The 20,570-nt window shown below is 37.7% G+C and overlaps 1 pseudogene; it reads left to right on the forward strand.

The window, feature by feature from the left end:
* Positions 1-19,328, forward strand: part of LOC149822461 (small ribosomal subunit protein RACK1 pseudogene) — a 47,534-nt pseudogene extending 28,206 nt beyond the window's left edge.
* The last annotated feature ends 1,242 nt before the right edge of the window (positions 19,329-20,570 follow it).

Here is a 20,570-nt window from a genome sequence, read left to right on the forward strand (position 1 = left end):
TGTGAGATATTGTTTTGTTGGTTACTATCGATTTGTAATATATTATGCTGAATTGTCGTATATCGATTTGTAAGATATTTTGTGTTTTCTATTATCGATTTGTGAGATACTATTTTGTTTGTTACTATCGATTTGTAATATATTTTGTTGAATTGTCGTATATCGATTTATAGGATATTATGCTGAATTGCCACATACCGATTTATAATATATTATGTTGAATTGTTGTATATTGATTTGTAAGATATTATGTGTTTTCTATTATCGATTTGTGAGATATTGTTTTGTTTGTTAATATCGATTTGTAATATATTATGTTGAATTTTTGTATATCGATTTTTGAGACATTATGTGTTTACTATTATCGATTTGTGAGATATTGTTTTGTTTGTTACTATCGATTTGTAATATATTTTGCGGAATTGCCGTATATCGATTTGTATGATAATATGCTGAATTGCCGTATATCGATTTGTAAGATATTATGTTGAATTGTCGTATACCGATTTGTAATATATTATGTTGAATTGCGGTATATCAATTTGTAAGATATTATGTGTTATGTGTTTTCTACTATTGATTTGTGAGATATTGTTTTGTTTGTTACTATCAATTTGTAATATATTTTGTTGAATTGTCGTATATCGATTTATAGAATATTATGTTGAATTGCCTTATACCGATTTGTAATATATTATGCTGAATTGTCGTATATCGATTTGTAAGATATTATGTGTTTTCGAGTATATCGATTTATGAGATATTATGTATTTTCTATTCTCGATTTGTGAGATATTGTTTTGTTTGTTACTATCAATTTGTAATATATCTTGTTGAATTGCCGTATATCGATTTGTAGGATAATATGCTGAATTGTCGTATATCAATTTGTAAGATATTATGCTGAATTTCCGTATACAAATTTATAATATATTATGCTAAATTATCGTATATCAATTTATAAGAAATTATGTATTTTCTACTGTCGATTTGTAAGATATTGTTTTGTTTGTTACTATCGATTTGTAATATATTTTGTTGAATTGTCGTACATCGATTTGTAGGATATTATGCTGAATTGCCGTATACCGATTTGTAATATATTATGCTAAATTGTCGTATATCGATTTGTAAGATATTATGTGTTTTCGAGTATCAATTTATGAGATATGGTTTTGTTTGTTAATATCAGATTATAAGCTATTATGCTGAATTTTCGTATATCGATTTTTATGATATTTGTAGTATGATTTCTATTGTAGAATTACAACAAAGAATTATAATATTACGACACAGAATTCTTGATTTACAACAAAGAATTATCGATTTACAACAAAGAATTATAGAACTACAACAAAGAATTATAGAATGCTAAACATTACAACGATTTGTAAGATATGAAAGTTAAATGCTACAACTATTTTGTAGTTGAAGAATCCACACACGATTTCTGTGTTGCGATGCTCACTTTTAAATTGAACAGAGTCTGTTATGAAACAGAACAATATCAAACACTACATTAAGTTCAACAAGAAATGCAAACATTCTCCCAAAATTGTTTCATACCAAAAGACTTGTCAAACTCATGCTATCGTTCCACTCAAACAGGTCGGGTGGATTGCAGGTTCTAACATTGTAGTGCACGTTTATATAGTATTGTTGCATGTTGAAAATTACACAAGTTAGATATTGATAGGTTGCACGTAATACAATTTACATGGGAAGAAATATATTGTATTACATACCTGTTCATGCAAAGGGCTTGGTTGCTTAGGGGTTGGTTGTTTCTTAGACATTTTCTTGCCAACCAATTCCAGTGCACCCTTTGTCCTCCGACGACTGCGATCAGAGGTAGGTTTCCTTTTGATACCCTTTGCTAGGTGAATATTTCCATCATAATCTACAACATTTACTCCTGACTTGTCGAAGATGATATTTACGCTTTGGCACAACTTCTCACAAGGGTCAGGGGAAGCATGATTTTCATCTACGTTGTTCGATCCTATTTTCTTAGATTGGTCTTCACGAGCTGCAACAAACTTATGGTAAATTAACTGCACTTTTTTAAGTAATTTTCTTAACACTTTTCTCATATATACATAGGCTTCTTCGCTTTTCGATGCCAAATCTGCAACATGCATAAGTGACCTACATAGTTTTTGGTAATGGTAGGCTATCTGGCACTTCTCATCAACACTAGATGGACTCACATTATTTGTATCTAGCAGTTCAATCTTTGCTTGTCTTGTCCATCTTTGCATTATATATGACGCAGGTATTTCCCTTATCTTCTCTTTATTAAATACATTTAATGCGTGACGACATAAAATACATTTGAATTCAAACATTTTGCACGTATATTCAACTGTTCTGTTGTCAACATTGTACGTAACATGTGCTTTTTGCCTTTTTTGATGTTCTTCGCCCTCCCATACAATATGGTATTTGTGCATATTCTCATATTGCATATGTCTTTCTATGTTGCAATTCATGACCAGTATAACCTCCTTCTTAGTCCATTCAAATACAGTTAGTATATACAGATCTGCAGGTTGTGTCAATATTTTCATGCCCAAAGTTACAGGGAAGGTGTTGAAGCATTTCCAATCTTGTTCAAGCTCATTCTGTCTAAGACTGTCTACAAATAATTCATACTATTCCATGAAATGAAATATTGTTAAATATGAATACAAAGTTTTTTTCAGTGTGGCATGCATAGATTCAACTCTTTGTGTGCTTATCATACCTACACAAAAGTATTATCTTCCATATGACAATGACCACTTCTCTTTGCTTGCATATAAATGTTGTAACTACACACAGCCTTCAAGGTCGTACATCTGAATCATTTGCTCCTAATCAAACATAAAGGTGACCTCGTCTATGCTCTCAAGTACACACTGTCTAAACTTTTTGTCAAACTCTGTCTTCTGATTAAAAATGTGTCTTATGTTCTTTGTTGCATTTTAAAAGATATGCCACAAACATAGGCGATGATGTGCATATGGCCATACATGAGACACTGCAGCTGCAATTGCATGATCACCATCTGTAAGTACAGCCCCAGGGTGCTTCCCATTCATTGCCTGTGTAAATACTCTGAACAACCGCTCAAAGGTTTTCTTGGTCTGGTCATACAAAAAGTGTCGCCTAATATGCAACTCTGTGAGTGATGGTTCACTCCGACAAACTGCACAAATGACCATTGTTCCGTATTAATCTTCACTGTCATATAAAAAACAAGTACATCATTGAAGCTTTCATAATCCACTCTTGACTTTGAATCTACCCAAAACATATTCACAGCATACCCATCTTCATCCAGTTGCATTGCACTAAAGAAACCAGGGTCAATGTTTGATTTTTTTTGTAGGTAATCAACCAAAGAACATATTCCTCCATTCTTCATGTTTTTTGACCTCTTCCTTCTCAAGTGGTTTCTTAGATCCATAGGTGTGAATGGTACATTCTCGCGACCATCATCTGCGTGCGTGCAGAAATTATATGTCTTCTTTGGTAAAATGCTGGCGCTATCAGCTATTTCAGCAATTGCAGCATGCGCTTCAGTTACTTTACGATGTGACCTTAACATAGGAGTCGTAAATGAAGCAGCTAATTCATGGTTATCATCATTGATTAAAGTGCGAACTACATATTTCTCATTCAGAAGTCTTCTTAACACCATTCTCGCTGGACAACCACATCTTGAATCTAGCTTGCTCGTTGTTGGATTTTCACTTGACTTCTTTCAACCTTGCTTAGAACAAACATATGCCTTTCTTACCACGACACCTTGTGCATTTTTTGCCCAAGAATACCATCTAACACTGAAGCCAACTTTTAAAGCATAATCATTGTAAAATTTGTATTCAGCTTCTTCATTATTAAACTGCATTCCCTCTACGGGAACAGAGTCAAGTGTACTATCATGTAGACTTGAGGTGCCTGCACCTTTGTCAAGTGCACAACCCATTCTCATCTACATATAATCCGGGTTGGCGTAACCATCCCAATTTTTCATGGAAGAATCCACAGTCTTCCATGCAGATGCCTACATCCTCTCAGCCAGCTCGACCGCCATCATTTACCCAGACATTTCCGAGGCCAAGTTATTCTCAGTCTTCTTCTTCATTTCCTCCCCCGATTCCGCAGGAGTCTGCCCCACAGACATCTTTTGAGGAGAGACTTCTCCAGGCATTTCAAGAGGTGAAAACCTCTAATCAGAATTCCTTCGAGAAGTGTAGCTAGATCTTGAGCTCACATACGCAGTCCATTGCGAAGCTAGAGTCGCAAATGGGACAGTTAGCAGAGGCTATTAGTAGGAGACCCGAGGGTACATTGTCGAGTCAGGCTATCATGAACCCGAAGGGCAAGGACCAGATGACTGGAGGCCTGTTTCATGTTGAGTCACAGCAGCAGGCCAAATCTGTTATGGCCCTGAGGAGTGGACGTGAGTATCACATCGAGACCAGAGAGAGTAGAGAGAGGATCGATGAGCCAAAGACCAGTGTTCCATCTTCCTCGGCTCAGCCATCATTATCATCCCCATCATCATCATCATCACCTTCACCTTCATCATCATTATCATCCTCAGTTCAGAAAAAGGATAGGAGTGAGCCTTCTCACAAAGAGGAGGAGCCAGCCATGTATATTCCCCCACCACCCTATCCCAAAGCATTAGAGTCTCCCGGATTTAGAGGGAAGCAGAGCACGAAGATCCAGGACATGCTTGACATTTTCAAGCATGTGCAGATCAACTTGCCTTTGCTCGATGCGATCCAGCAGGTGCCGGCTTATGCCAAATTTCTAAATGAACTATGTACGCAGAAGTGAAAATCCAGAGAGAGAGTTCCTAACAGGGTCCATTTGACTGAGCAGGTGAGTTCAATACTTCAGCATCAGACACCACCAAAGCTCGAGGACCCTGGAGCCCCGATCATTGCTTGTACTATAGGGAACATCCGGATAGAACGCGCTTTGCTCGATCTTTAAGCAAGCGTGAACATTCTGCCCGGATATTTCTCTGATTCTTTCGGGCTAGGAGAGATGAGATCGACTCCGATTACACTTCAGCTGGCAAATCATTTTTTCAAGGTACCGAGAGGTGTCTTTGGAGGACGTGCTAGTGAAGGTGGATGACTTTTATTTCCTCGTCGATTTCATCATCCTCGATATGGAAGGAGTGGATAGCCAGCACCAGACTCCGATTATTTTGGGCAGTCCATTCTTGGCGACTGCCAATGCATGTATCAACTGTAGGACCGGAGCCATGAATCTCTCATTCGGCAACAGGAAGGTTAAGCTAAATATTTTTAATGCCGCGATGGGTCTAGCAGGAAATATGGACTGCTTTCATGTAGATATTGCATAGGAATTATTGGAGGAGCAGACTGATTTATATATTAATGAGGATTCCTTAGATTTGTATCATATAGAGAAGAATAGTTGTACCGTTAGTGTAGATGTGTCTAGGGTGTCGTTAGAGTTCCCACCTTGGAGAGCTATCATTGAGCCTCTCCCACGACTTGCGGAGAACCCCGCCAAATCTTCGATCGAGTCTCCTCCGAAACTTGAGTTGAAACCCTTACCGGATTCACTCAAGTATGCATACCTCGGAGGTGATAAGACCCTGCCTGTGATCATCTCGTCACTGCTCACTAAGGAGCAGGAGCAGAGATTACTGACTATTCTTCGAGAGCACAAGGCAGCGATTGGCTGGGGAGTGGCTGATTTGAAGGGGATTGATCCTTCATTTTGCATGCATAGAATCCATTGCAATGAGGAAGTTAAGCCAGTGAGGGATATGCAGAGAAGGTTAAATCCCAATATGAAGGAGGTGGTGAAGAATGCGGTGGTGAAGTGGTTGAATGCTGGAATTATTTACCCTATTTCTGATAGCCAGTGGGTCAGTCCGATTCAGGTTGTACCGAAGAAATCAGGACTCATTGTTGTGGAGAACGAGAAGGGTGAAAGAATTCCGATGAGGGCCACTACAGGATGGCGAGTCTGCATCGATTATAGGAAGCTGAACGTGGCAACTAGGAAAGATCATTTCCCGTTGTCGTTCATTGATCAGATATTAGAGAGACTCGCAGGATAGAGCTACTATTGCTTTTTAGACGGATACTCAAGATACAACCAGGTAGTTGTCCATCCTGACGACCAGAAGAAGACGACATTTACATGTCCATATGGCACCTTCGCATTCAGACGTATGCCGTTCGGGCTCTGCAATTCCCCAGCCACTTTTAAGAGGTGCATGCTTGCTATCTTCTCAGATATGATAGATGATGTCATGGAGGTTTTCATGGACGATTTTTCGGTGTATGGCTCTTCATTTGAAGATTGCCTCCAAAAAGTTACTCGAGTACTGAGTAGGTGTGCAGAGACAAATCTTGTCCTGAGTTGGGAAAAGAGCCATTTTATGGTCCAGGAGGGGATTGTGCTTGGACACATTGTGTCCAAGAGAGGCATTGAGGTTGACAGAGCGAAGGTGAAATCCATTTCTTATTTGACTTCACCTACCACTGTGAGGCAGATTAGGTCATTTTTAGGGCATGCAGAATTTTATAGGCGGTTCATAAAAGATTTCAGCAAAATCTCTCGACCGCTTTGTACTTTATTGGAGAAGGACCAGCCCTTTGTTTTTAGCGAGGATTGCATGAAGGCCTTTGAGATTCTCAAATAGTCCTTGATTACTGCGCCCATTCTGAGACCTCTGGATTGGACACTCCCATTTGAGATTATGTGTGATGCTTCTAACTATGCTATGGGGGCTATATTAGGACAGCGGATTGATAGGAAGCCCTATATGATTTACTACGCAAGTAGAACTTTGTCTGATGTTCAGATGAATTATACCACGACAGAGAAGGAGCTACTTGTTGTAGTATTCGCATTGGACAAGTTTAGGTCCTATTTGCTCGGTTCGAAGGTGGTTGTCTATTATGATCATGTTGCATTGAAGTATTTGTTGAATAAGAAAGACACCAAACTGAGACTCATTCGTTGGGTTCTGCTACTATAGAAGTTTGATCTCGAGATTCGAGATAAGAAAGAAAGCAAGAATGTAGTAGCAGATCACCTTTCTAGACTGATCGTGGAGACCACGCAGGATCAGAGGTCGATCAGTGATTCTTTCCCCGACAAGCAAATCATGTCAGTCAGGACATCGCAGTTACCCTAGTTTGCGGATATTGGGAACTATCTGGTTTCGAGACAAATACCTGAGCATTGGAACAAGAATGAGCGCGAGAGATTCCTATCTCAAGTGAGGCACTATTATTGGGATGAACCAGAGTTGTTCAGATATTGCGCAGACCAGATCATTAGGAGATGTGTTCCGGAGGAGGAGTACGAGTCCATTTTGAGTTTTTCCCATTCTTTAGCCTGTGGAGGACATTTTAGCAGTAGGAAGACGGTTGCAAAGGTTTTGCAGTCTGGATTTTATTGGCCAACACTCCACAGGGATGCGCATGAGTTCTGTAGGAGATGTATTAGATGTCAGCAGATTGGGAACATGTCCAAGAGGGACATGATGCCCTTGCTTCCGATTTTGATTGTCGAGATTTTTGATGTTTGGGGCATTGATTTCATGGGACCATTTCCGCCTTCATTCGGAATTTTATGCATTCTTGTGGCGGTTGATTATGTGTCCAAGTCGGTCGAGGCTGTGGCAACCAAGACCAATGATCATAGAGTGGTGCTTAAGTTCATTAAGCACAACATTTTCAGTCGTTTTGGAGTGCCACGTTCGATGATTAGCGATGGTGGCAAGCATTTTAGGAATGCACAGATAGCTTCTCTGCTGAGAAGATATTCTATTAATCATAGATTCACCACGCCGTATCATCCGCAGACCAGTGGACAGGTAGAGGTGTCTAATAGGGAGATTAAGCGGATTCTAGAGAAGACAGTTCGCCCGGACCGCAAGGATTGGTCCCAACGCTTAGATGATGCATTGTGGGGATATAGGACTGCATTTAAGACTCCCATTGGCATGTCCCCGTATCGCCTTGTATTCGGGAAAGCATGCCATCATTCTGTCGAGCTGGAGCATAGAGCGTATTGGGCCATCAAGAAGTTGAATTTTGACCTCGCCCAGGCTGGCAAAGCTAGAGCACTGCAACTCTCAGAATTATAGAAACTCAGGAATGATGCATATGAGAATGCCAAGTTATACAAAGCTCACACTAAAGCATTTCATGATAAGCACATTGTCAGAAAAGTGTTTGAGCCGAAGCAGAAAGTTTGGCTATACATTTCTCGTTTGCGTTTATTCCCAGGGAAATTGAGATTGAGATGGACAAGACCGTACATTGTGAAAGAAGTGTTTCTGCATGAAGCAGTGACAATATTCGATCCTATGACCCAAGGTACATTCAAGGTTAATGGGCAAAGACTGAAACCCTATATTTCAGATTCCTTGCAGAATGGTGAGTGTGAGATAGTGCATCTCACGAAGGCATGAGGATTCGACCAGAGGGATGTATCATATGTACATTAGTTTGTTTTTCATTACAGTAGTTGCTTTTATTTCAGTATTTCATTCCATATGTGCTGACATCTGTTTTTGGTTTATGCAGGTTGCATTTAACATTTAATGTATCAGTTAGCAGGTACAGGGCAGAACTTTCAAAGAATTCATTAATCAGATGAAAAAGTCAAGTCAATTGAACTTCAGAAGCCCAACACAGATCAGATTGTATTTATCCTTTCTCCCATATTTATTTTCCTGTCTTTTAGTGTGCATTTGCATTGCATTTTTATATATTTTGTATGCCACTAGGGACAGTTTCATTCAAGCATGGGGGGGGTGGTTTAGATGCACACTAAATATTTTTTTTTAGAATGTCTGGTAGCTAAAGTAGGCATTTGAGAACAAGTTTATAGCATATATGATTGTTTTTGGCATAATCTAACAGTTTAGAAACTTTTTAAGCCCCATGTAAAAAAAAATTCTCTGAATACATGGACTGCATAGAAAGCCTAAGAGATAGAGACATTGCACATGATGAGAGGAAGACTATACGTAAACTATTAGAATAGAAGGTCTAGTGACTCGAGCAATTAAGTCCGAGGGATACTCTGTATCTAGTGCCCTAAGGTCGTCTGGCCTGAGAGTCACTGGCCCAAAGCACGCTACACGGGTCACGAAAACTGTATATTTGAAATAATGCTCATGTGAGAAGAATGTTCAAGAGAGAAAATTGAAAAAAAAAAGGGTGAAAAATTTAAAATCAGAAGAAAAAGAATGTGCTGAATGAGAAAAAGTTCATTGCTTAGAAATATGTGTGCGTTACTATGCAGAAAATATACAAGTGAGGATAAATGAGTAAAACATGATAGTACTTGACTTTCTGAGAAAAATCATAGATAGCTACAAATTTAGAAAAGTGAAGGAAAAAGATTTTTATTGTGGTGGCATGAGATTTCTGAAGTTGTTTTGAGAATGCCCATTACATGAAATATTTGTTTCAACTATTTTCTTAACTGCTTACTATGTTTAAAAAAATCATTCCTGCATTTCATTGATGTTTGTGGGTAGCATCTTTGCAAATCCTCACGAGACCTTACTCGTCCACTGGGGTAACCCAGGGGTTTAAAGGGCTTGTTTCATAAGCTAAATGCAACCGTGATTCCTACGAAAGTGAGTTAGTTTTTCATGCATACATGTCTAGCATTTCTTGCCTCTGTTGCATAGCATAGTTAGTGGTTTGTTAAGGGACTAACAAACATTCAAGCATGGGGGTATTTGATGATGCATGAAATGCACATCATGTTAACAAGTTATTCATGTATTTTGTAGTGAGATTAAGGTTTTAAACTCATGTTTAGATGCATTTTGATAGTAAGGGGTTGTGGTTCGAATTTCAAAGAAATCAGAGTTAAAATGAGAGAGTTATGGTTATTTCAGTGTTCGGGCATATATTTCGAGGTGGATTGAATCCATATCTGACCCAATTAGGCTATTTGTACTTTGGATCGACCTTTAGAAAGCCCAAATCCAACACACACGCATATCCATACCCATTTAGAAAACAATTTGAAGAAAACCCCCCAGAAAGTGGCGTAGGGTAAAAACTTTTATTATAACATGGTTTTTGAAAATACACAAAAAGTATAAATATACTTTTTAGAAGAGCCCTAGACGTCTTTGGCATTGGGATTGGCACCTCAAACAGTGAATCTAACTCCAGCCCCCTTCCAACCTCTCATTCCACCTCATTCTCCATTGAAGATTGGTTTTTGCTTGGAAATCAAGCATTATTCAATCTCCCGATTCATTTTTATTCAGTTCTTTATCTTCCTTGCTGTGTTTAATCACCATTTGTTGTGTTTTTGCAGGTGTAGCAGAGGTGGAGACCATTAATCTTGCTTGGAAGTGCGAAACACCCCAACAAGATGAGCCGGTCCTACCTCCATCTGGTTTTCTGAGCCCTCCGATCGCGAATCGGCACCTGTTCCATCTTTGGTGGATCTCCAACGTGTTGCAGCTATAGATACCCTGCTCGTGGTGATATTCCAGCATTCTCGAACAGTTCGGGATGTCAAGCCAAGGCCATTGTCCGCTCTCTTCTCCCCCACGATCGTCGGATCGCCCTTGAGGTAGGTCTTCTTCTCTTATTTCTTCTAGTTAAAGCCTAAATCGTGTGTGCTTGTGTTTCTTTTGTTATTTTCTGTGTGTTTTCTTTATTTTTATTGTTTCAACCTTAGAATAGCATTCGTGCATAGACCAGCACGGTAGATCTTGTTTCCTTGTTTTTGTGTTCGAGTATTGATTTCCATCGTTTTTCACTCAAAACGTGTAAATCGGCTAGAGGTTATTCTAGTCGATTTTATTTTCTATCCATTGTGTTTCAGTGTGTTGCTTTTACAGAAAAACATATTTAAAAAATAGCATTTTGATTTAATTTAGTTGTTGGGTCTGATTGCTTATTGTTTCAATTAAAAAGAAAAGAAAAATCGGCTAGATTGAGTCTAACTGATCTTTGGGTTTTAATAAGTCTAGGGTCTGTAAATTTTTTGTGGTTTTACTGCGTGATTTGAGTTTACTCATTTGTTTCCAGTGTCATTTAATTTCGTTTTAGGTGAGGTTTGATTCCTTATGTGTCGTGTGAATGTTTTTGCCAAAATCGTTGAATGAAGGTTTGAATTTGGTTAAGTGCGTGTGAGTCCATTGTGTAAGTCGTGTAGTTTGCTGTTTGCTTTGCAGTTTGACAGTCTCGTAAAGTTGTGTTAGTCACGTTCATCGTATTCGGGTCTTTCTAAATATCGTTTTGGTGTTTTACTGTTTTGTGTGTTATAGTAATTGAAAAATTAAAAATTTGAGTTTTATTGTTTTCTTTGTTTTAGGTGTTGTCCAGCCGGTTATAGGATTCTCCATTTAGTTTCATTTTAGTATATTAGCCTAATTTGTGATTAATAATTAGTTAAGGTAGAGATTTATTTTGTGGTAAATTTCGTGTTAGTTAATTTCAACTATTTTATGTTCTTGTTTAGGCGTGTAGATGATGTATTGGTTATGTGTTCTATGATTTCCAGCATGTTAAATAGTTTGTTTATGCTGTCATTAGTATAATTTGTTAGTTCTATTCAATTGTTGATTTAGATGTATCATTATCGTGGTGAGGTTTGGTTAATTTTTGTATTCGTTATTTGTGTTAATTAAAACTTTGATTGTAGTGGTTTAGTTAGTCGTCTTCCCCAAGGTGGGGCGTCAGCCATTAGAGCTCTATGCAGTGTTTGGTAGGAAGTTTATGCATTTAGAAAGTTTTTATTGTGTCTAGGTGCATTGCATCAGAGCTTGGTTGTATTAGACATTTTTATTGAAATTTTTAGTAAGTTTTATTTGGTTAGGTAATTTAATTTAGTGTCTAGATTCATTGTATTAAGGGTATTAGTCAAAAACGTTTCTTGATAAGTGAGATTGCTTCAAATTCGTGGATGGTAACTATTGACCTTCTTGATTCAATCCAAAGAAGTTTTTAGAAGTTTTATTTTCCAGCAAAGTGAGCAAGGATCTAATTTTTCAAAAGTGGAAATAAGTAGGCATTTCAAAAATTAACTTGCCACAATTGTTCCACACGATTTTTGGAAGGGATTTAATTGCTTTCTTTTTGGAAATCAAGGAAATCGTGTGGACTATTTTGGGTTGGACGGTTTCTTCTTTTATAGTTTCCTAAAGTGCTTTTCAAGCCCACTAAGGATAGAGCCTTCTATCCTGTATACGTTTTTGGAAACTAATCTTGAATTTCAAATTCCTTTCTTAAAAAGTTTTCAAGGATTTGGGATAGATATTTAAGATTGTTTGATTGCTTTTAAGGCAAGGTCAATTAATGTAGACTATTTTGGGCGGGACGATTTAAACTATTCAAGGTTTCCAATTTGGTTTTGAAGATTGCTAATGAGAGTAACCCTTTTTGAGTTGGACGAATTTGGAGGCTCTCCACTTGTCAATTCGGATTTGATTAATTAGTCACTCCATTGTCTACTTTGTGTTATTGACTTAGATAAACATTAACATTAAATCTTTTTAGTTAAGTCTACATTGACATTAGGTTTAATTACTTTAGTTAAGTGTATTAACTATAAGTTAGTAATTAGGTCATTAGGATATTTTAATTTGGTTTTAATTTTTAGGTTTTTAAATTAGGCAGTGTCTAAGTAGGTCGACCCAGTTGGATCATCTGTGTGAGGCGTGAACTTGATTCCATCCCAACTCTAAACCCGCACTCCCTTTGGTCTTTAGTGGTTTAGTTACATTTAGTTTTAATCTATATTAGCTTTAGTATAAGTTAGTTTAGTGATTCACTTAATTGATTTGGTTAGGTTTTAGAAGTTAGTGTTTATTTAAGGTGTATTTTCTCATTATGTTTGATGTTAGTAGTTCATGTAGTTAAGCTGTAGTTAGTTTGTATTAACTGCATCTTTTAATTTCTGTAATCAGGTTTGCATCATTGATTAAATTAGTTGCATTGGATAATTAGCGTAACTTAGTGTTAGTCATAAATTGCATCTTGTGTTTATTTCTCCATTCATTTAACATAATTGCATTCATCAACTGCATATTAACTGTCATTCAGTGTCATTTAGATTGCATTAGGGTTGGATTGCATTTTTAGTGTTTAAAATAGACTTATAAAGTGAATAGTGCATTGAAATCAAAACCCGATTTTTTCCCTGTCGCACTGTCATCATTTCATGTGCAAAAATTTCGAGTTTTCCAAATATTATTTTTCTATTCACTTTGTTGGTGTGTTAACTATCTTCAGACCAAATTTCAGCTTGATCCGAGTTGGTTTGGTCTGATTTTTAAGCGTTTTGTGAAAACCGCTTTTTCGGATTTTAAAATTTTGGGACCAGCGATATCCTGATTTTTCCCAGTTTTGAAACGCTTATATCTGGAGTTCCAGATATCATTTTTTAATTATGTAAAAACTATCAGATTCTTGAATCTGTCATTTACATAATAGAACAAATTTTGGGAAAATTGGACCTCGTTTGCTCTGTCAAACAGTTAGTTTTTAAAGAACTGTCAAAAGTCTATTTTGCACTGTTTAGGGGTAGATTGGTAATTTCATTCTTTTAGGCATTTTCGGTCTGTTTTCATCAGTTTCTGCATTTTAAGTGTTGCATCTACATCATCCAGCATTGTTAGACTTAGATTAGGTAATTTTAGAATTAGTTTCATATTTTATTTGATTATTGTCTTGTAATTAGGATTTATTTTGTGAAATTCTTGAAAATTAGGTTTAGTTTCATTTCTATTTTGATTTATTCGAATTAGTTACTAACTTTGTATTTTCCTGTGTTTTTAGGTTGAAAAGCATAACCATTTTCCAGGGATTCTTGTCCAAGTCTGAGAATTGAGAATTGGCGAAAAGACAGAAATACCCTTGGCATGCAACAGAAGACTGAAAAGCTTTTCTAATTAATTGTAGTGTTAATTTGTAATTGTTTTAGCATTGTAATTGTAACTAGTGTTTCTTGATTAATAAATTGAATTTCTTAGAAATATTTGAGTAACTCCCGTTCCCTGTGGATTCGACCCGTACTTACCACTTCATGGAAAGTCGGTTATTTACTTTTGGTTGACGATTTTCCAAAGATTTTATTGAAAAAGATTGTTTTAAAAATATCACTTCCAAAATATCAACCAATGCTTCCCATCTCGCACACTAGTAATCTTATTCTGAAAGCTCATAGCTCTTCATTTGATTTAAAGAATGTTCTTCATGTTCCTTCTATTACAAAGAACCTTTTATCTGTGGGTTAGTTTAATAAAGATAATGATTGTATTTTTTAATTCACCCCTTTTTAATTTCTTGTCAAGGATCGAGAGACAGGCAAGATTCATCGCAGGAGACCAAAATCCAACGCGGGACTATATCTAATCAAATTTGATGATCATATGCAGGTGGCGACATATGCAAACAGAATGACTTCTTTTGACATATGGCACAAACGTCTTGGGCATGCAAATAAGAAGATTGTTTCTTACTTAAACTCTCATCATTCTGTTTCTGTTAATAAAAATAACAAAATAAAAGTGTGTGAGAGTTGTCTTACTAGCAAAGCTCATAAACTTCCTTTTGGTCACTCTTGCTCTTTTACAACATCTCCACTTGAACTTTTACACGCCGATGTCTGGGGGCCTACTCCAGTCGCTTCACGTGAAGGTTTTCACTTTTATCTTATCATGGTGGATGATTTTTCTCATTTCTCATGGCTTTTTCCACTGCATACTAAGTCACAAGTGTTTGAGTGTTTTAAGTCTTTCAAGCATGTCACTAAAAAGCAACTTCAATTCTCCATCGACTTTTTAAACTGATAATGGAGGTGGATTTATCAGTCATGATTTTGAAAGTTTTTTATGGGACCATGGCATACTCCATCATTTTTTGTGCCCGCGTACCCCAAAACAAAAGGGCTTGTTGAGGTCAAACATTGACATGTCATTGAAACAAGGCTTAGTTTGTTACATACTTTCTCGTTGTCATATACCTTCTGAGTCGATGTTTTTCACACTTCCATTTACATCATTAACTGGGTACCCACCCTAGTACTTAATTGTAAGACCCCGTATGAACTTCTCTTTCATAAACCCCCTAACTATCACCATCTTTGTGTCTTTGGTGCCCGTTGATACCCCTTGTTAACACCCTATCGTACCTCAAAATTCTAACCAAAGACTACTCCCTGTATTTTTCTTGGTTATGCCTCTCGCCATAAAGGCTACCTTTGTTTCGGCCCCTCTCAACTCCGCCTCTATATCTCTCATCATGTTTACTTTAATGAGTATGTTTTTGGACCCGTTTCTCCGTCTGCTCGTTCACCATCGCCTAGTCTTTTCGAGTGGGGCCTTTCTCCTCCTGTTGCCCTACCCCCTCTTGATACTCTTCCACCACCTCCTCCTTAACCGATGATCCCTTCTGATATATCTATCCCCCTACTTTGCATGATCTTTCTTCTCCTGTGAGCCACATTTTTGCTCCTGATCCAACTGATTTCTCCTTGACAGTGTCCTCTAATTCCCCTTTTCTTGACTCCATCGTGAGTTGCCCGTCTAACCATACCCACCCTATGATCACTCGTTCTATGACCAACTCTCTTAAACCCCATGTCTTCACCACCACCCACTATCCCCTACCTCTTGCTTGCTTTAGCACTGTCCTACTCACACCCAAACCTACTTCGTTTAAACTGACTAATCTTGACCCCAAATGGTGCACAGTTATGGAAGAAGAGTTTAATGCACTCCAAAAAAATCACACTTGTCACCTTGTTCCTCCTCTGCCTCACTATAATATCATTGGATCCAAATGGGTTTTTTGAATTAAATAACATGCTAATGGCTCTGTGGCTCGTTACAAGGCCTGTCTCGTTGCTAAGGGTTTCCATCAAGAGGAAGACATCAATTTCTTTAAGACTTTCAGTCCCATAGTGAAGCCCACCACCATCTATGTTGTTCTTGTTCTTGCAGTCTCGTCAGATTGGCCAATACACCAATTGAACTTTAATAATGCCTTTTTAAATGGTCTCTTATCTGAAGATGTTTATATGGCACAACCTCCTCGTTTTGAAGACTCCTCTTTTCCTCAGCATGTATGCAAACTTGATTGGGCCTTGTATGGTCTCAAGCAGACTCGTCTTTTCGTCAACATGTTTAAATGGTCTCTCTTTTTTATGCTTCATTATTTATTTACCATGATCTCGATTTGGTTATTTATTTACTAGTTTATATTGATGATATCATAATCACCTGCAATTCCACCGTTTCCATCAAGCAGTTAATTTAGCGCCTCAGTCTTGCTTTTTCCATTAAAGATCTTGGAAGATTAAATTATTTTTGGGCATTGAAGTCCATTATGCTTCATCAGAGCTTCTTCTCTGCCAGTGCACATACGCACTTACTCTACTCTGTTGTGCATCTATGACTAATATGAAGTTGATTTCTACTCCTCTGAGTGTCTCTACTCGGCTATCTAAAGGTGATACTCCTCTTTTTCATGATTCTACTTTATATCGCTGCATTATGGGTAGTCTTCAATATCTCACTATCACAAGGCCTGACATTGCCTTTACAGTCAACAAGGTTTTCCAATTCATGCATTAGCCCATGATCACGCATTGGTCTGTCATCATTGCATCCTTCGCTATATCAAGGATACCATTCACCATGGCTTATTCCTCTCATGGTCTTCTTCTCTTTAGCTCAGTGCCTTCTCTGATCCTGACTGGGCTGGAAGCCTTGATGACCGCAAGTCAACAAGTGGTTTTGTTGTCTTTCTAGGTTCTAATTTTGGTTTCTTGGTCTTCTTGCAAGCAGCGGACTATAGCTCAATCCAACACTTAAGCCAAATACAAGTCTCTTGCTTGTGCTGCATCTAATCTTCTTTGGCTCAAGTCTCTTCTCACTGAGCTTGGCGTTGTCCCTACTTCTCCACCCATTCTCTAGTGTGATAATATTGGAGCCTTATATCTCACAGCAAATCTGGTTTTTCATACTCGTACCAAACATGTTGAAATTAATTTTCATTTTGTTCGGGATCATGTGCAAAAGGGTCATCTTCAACTTTAGTTTATCTCCTCCTTTGACAAACTGGCTGACGATCTCACTAAACCTCTTATGTTTTCGAGGTTTGTTTTTATATGTGACAAGCGCAACGTTGTTGACTCTACATTGAGCTAGCAAAGGCATAATAAGGATAAAGCTTCCACGAATTCTCAGAGTCTTAAAACAATAAAAGGTGTTCAAGATAACTCAAATGCATCTACTCAATCAGGAGTCTCATGAAACTGGCATTATCGTTTTTGATAGAATAGGAGTTATCATTTTTTTATAGAATTATAAAAAATGATAATTCATAGGTGTTCTAGAATAATGTATTACAAATCTTGTAAAAGTAAAACTTTGTTATATTGTAGAACTCTTTATGATTATAAATACAGTGTTCGGCCTCTCAGTGGACAAGAGAATCAAAATACGAGATTTTCATCCTCTTTGAAGTTCTTTCAAATTCCTATAATTATTTTTATCCAGTCCATCCTTTAATTTTCACATTTCTAGAGTAAGAAAATAGCCTAAAGATTTTTCCTTCCCAGCAAGAAATATGATTACAGAGAAGAGAAGAGCATGCTACTTAGGGATCACATTAAGCATCTCAGTTTTTGCCATGGGACTGCCTTCTGTCCTTTTGAGCTCTTTAGCACCAACTTGATAAGGGGCATAGAGGAAGTAGGAACAAAACCTTTCTAATTACGAGACTTGGAACAATACTTTTCCAACCTTCTAAAAAAATGGAAGGCTCTCTTGGTGAAGTGATCATAGATACTGAAGCAAGGTCATGCATTTTTACACTTATTATGCAATATTGAAACTGTTATGCTTTTACGGAAGTGAAACAAAAGTAGATATGCTGGTACCTGATCACATGCATAAAGAATATGGTCCCCCATGTATGGTAAGTAATCATTGATAATCCAATATGATTGTGATTGGACTTGATTTTAGTAGAAGGAGCTTAGGATGCTGATGGAAATTACACTACAAGAAAAACATTATTAGCGATGGAAATTTGCAATAGAAATAATCCATCACGAATTTGCGACGGATTAGCTAGAGAAAACCAGTCGTCCCTAAAATTGGAATTAGTTGCGAAATTAGCGATGGAAAATTCTATCTTAAAATTCGTCACTAATTAGCGACGGAAACATTCTGTCTCAAACTCCATCGCAACTTTGCGATGGATGTGCGACAAATTTTTTTTGACGCTACGCTATCGCTAATTAGTGACCCCGTTTGAGATGGAATGTTTCCATCACTACTTTTCGATAAACCCCCCCCGTAAAACCCTAATGTGCGCCCATTTCTTTCCCTTTTTGTTTCATCCCTTGTACGCAACCGCCACCCACCACTCGATTTCTCTCCTTCACCTCCCCCTTCTTCCCTCACTCCATCTCTCTCACCACCATGTGTCGATGAAGCGGCGGGTGGGACATCCTCTCCCTCGACACCGGCGCCACCACCCGCTGCTTCTTCGGCCACTCCAAGGACATCCTCTCTGCCATCTTCTCCCTCGACAATCGCCAGATAGTCTTAGCCTCCTGCGACCGCACCATTAGGCTCTAGAACACACTCAGTGAGTGCAAGTACACCATCCAGGATGCCGACAGCCACACCAACTGGGTCAGCTGTGTTCGATTCTCCCCCAACACCTTCACCCCCACCATCGTCTTTGGCTCTTGGGATAAGACTATCAAGGTCTGGAACCTCACCAATTGTAAGCTCAGGTGAACCCTCGCCAGACACACCAGTTACGTCAACACTGTCATTGTCTCCCATGACGGATCGCTCTGTGTCAGCAATGGCAAGGATGGGGTCACCCTCCACTAGGACCTTGCCGAGGGGAAACGACTCTACTCGCTCGACGCTGGCAGTAGCATCCATGCCCTCTGCTTCATCCCCAACAGGTACTGGCTTTGCGCCACCACTGAGGACAGCGTGAAGATCTGGGACCTCGAGAGCAAGAGCATCGTTCAGGAGCTCAAGCTCGAAATCACCGCCGGAAAGAACCAGGTAAAGAAATTCTCTCCCTATAATTTATCTCAGATCTCGTTTCGTTTAGCCTTCCTTTTATTTTTTTACCAAAAAAATTGTTTCTTTTGTGGGCATGTATACGCTTGTGATTTGTTGGTGGTGCATTTCTTGAATTTGTTTGATTCTTGCATTGTTAAGTTTCCATGATTATAGCTTTGTTTCTGTGGAAAAAATATTTTTTTTCTTTTTGGGGTTTCAGATTGAACTGTATGGTAATCATTCTTGAACTTTTTTGATGTTGGTTGTCCTTAATTCTAGGATACTTGATAACCATCTTTGTTTTTAATTGAAAATTTTTGGTTTTGAAGACGAGTTCTCAGATCATTTGGTTAGCATTCTAAAACTCTTGAGGTGTCTCATCCAACCTGCTGAAATTGGATTGTAGTTGGGATGATAGTTGTGTTGGCTCCTCCTATTCTTCGTGGTTAAACTTTAAACTAGTTTTGGTGGATGATATACAACGAACTAACATTGATTTATCTTCATTAATGTTGGTGATTTATGTCATATGTTCTTGTCCAATTGGATATCGCTGTCTCGTTCCTTCTTAAGTGACGTCCATGTCTTTTAATCAATGAGATTTATTCTAGTTACTAATGGATGGAAAGTGTAAATTCAGGTGCTAATTTTTTTTATTAGATTTTCTTTGTTTGTCATTGCTCAATATATCAATGCCTATTATTAATGTAAGAAAATTAGGACTTGAAATTGGAAAGGTGTGGTCTAGCTTCATTCAAAACTTGTGATATGATGAAATCTGAAGGTAAAGGTTCATGTTGATAGGTTATACAGTTCCCTGGTGTAACGCCCCAAATATTTTACTAAAAAATATTAGAATAATTTTTTTTTTTACAACAACAGAAATGTTTTATTAAATCACCAGTCAATTCATTTGGGCAGGTTACAAGTAAGAGCACAAACTCAATAACATTTGGCGAAATAAACTCTTGCATTGGAATCTTACAAGTCATAAATTACAAACTTAATGAATTTATTAAAGTCAAAGTTCCTCAAGACATCCGCAGAAGATATGGTCTCATGGCACTGTCCGCAGCGACGACCGTAATTGCCCATCTTTATCTTTTTCCTGAAAATATTAATTCAAAAGAGGTCAGACTTCCCTATCTGAGTAAGAAGCATACTATCTATATGAATGTGCTCAGTGTTATGTGTACAAGTATATGTGCTACACATTTAGACAAGCAATAACCAGTATTTAAACAAGCGTTGAATGTACAATTCACTCAATTCAAACATTTCATGATCTATTACATAAAATAAAGACATCAATGAACGACACATCATATGAATGAATCACATTTAGATTATCATATTTTGCTTGTAAAGGAAAACATTTCTAAGCTATGCATCACATGAGTGAATCATAATCATACAAATGCAACATCAAGTGTCAATATTTGAAGACTCTCAAAGTGTAATGACTTTATGTTTCTCTTGTTAATTACCC

This window comes from Nuphar pumila, chromosome 11 (assembly GCF_984573655.1).
Source record: "Nuphar pumila chromosome 11, dmNupPumi1.hap1.1, whole genome shotgun sequence".
Taxonomy (NCBI): domain Eukaryota; kingdom Viridiplantae; phylum Streptophyta; class Magnoliopsida; order Nymphaeales; family Nymphaeaceae; genus Nuphar; species Nuphar pumila.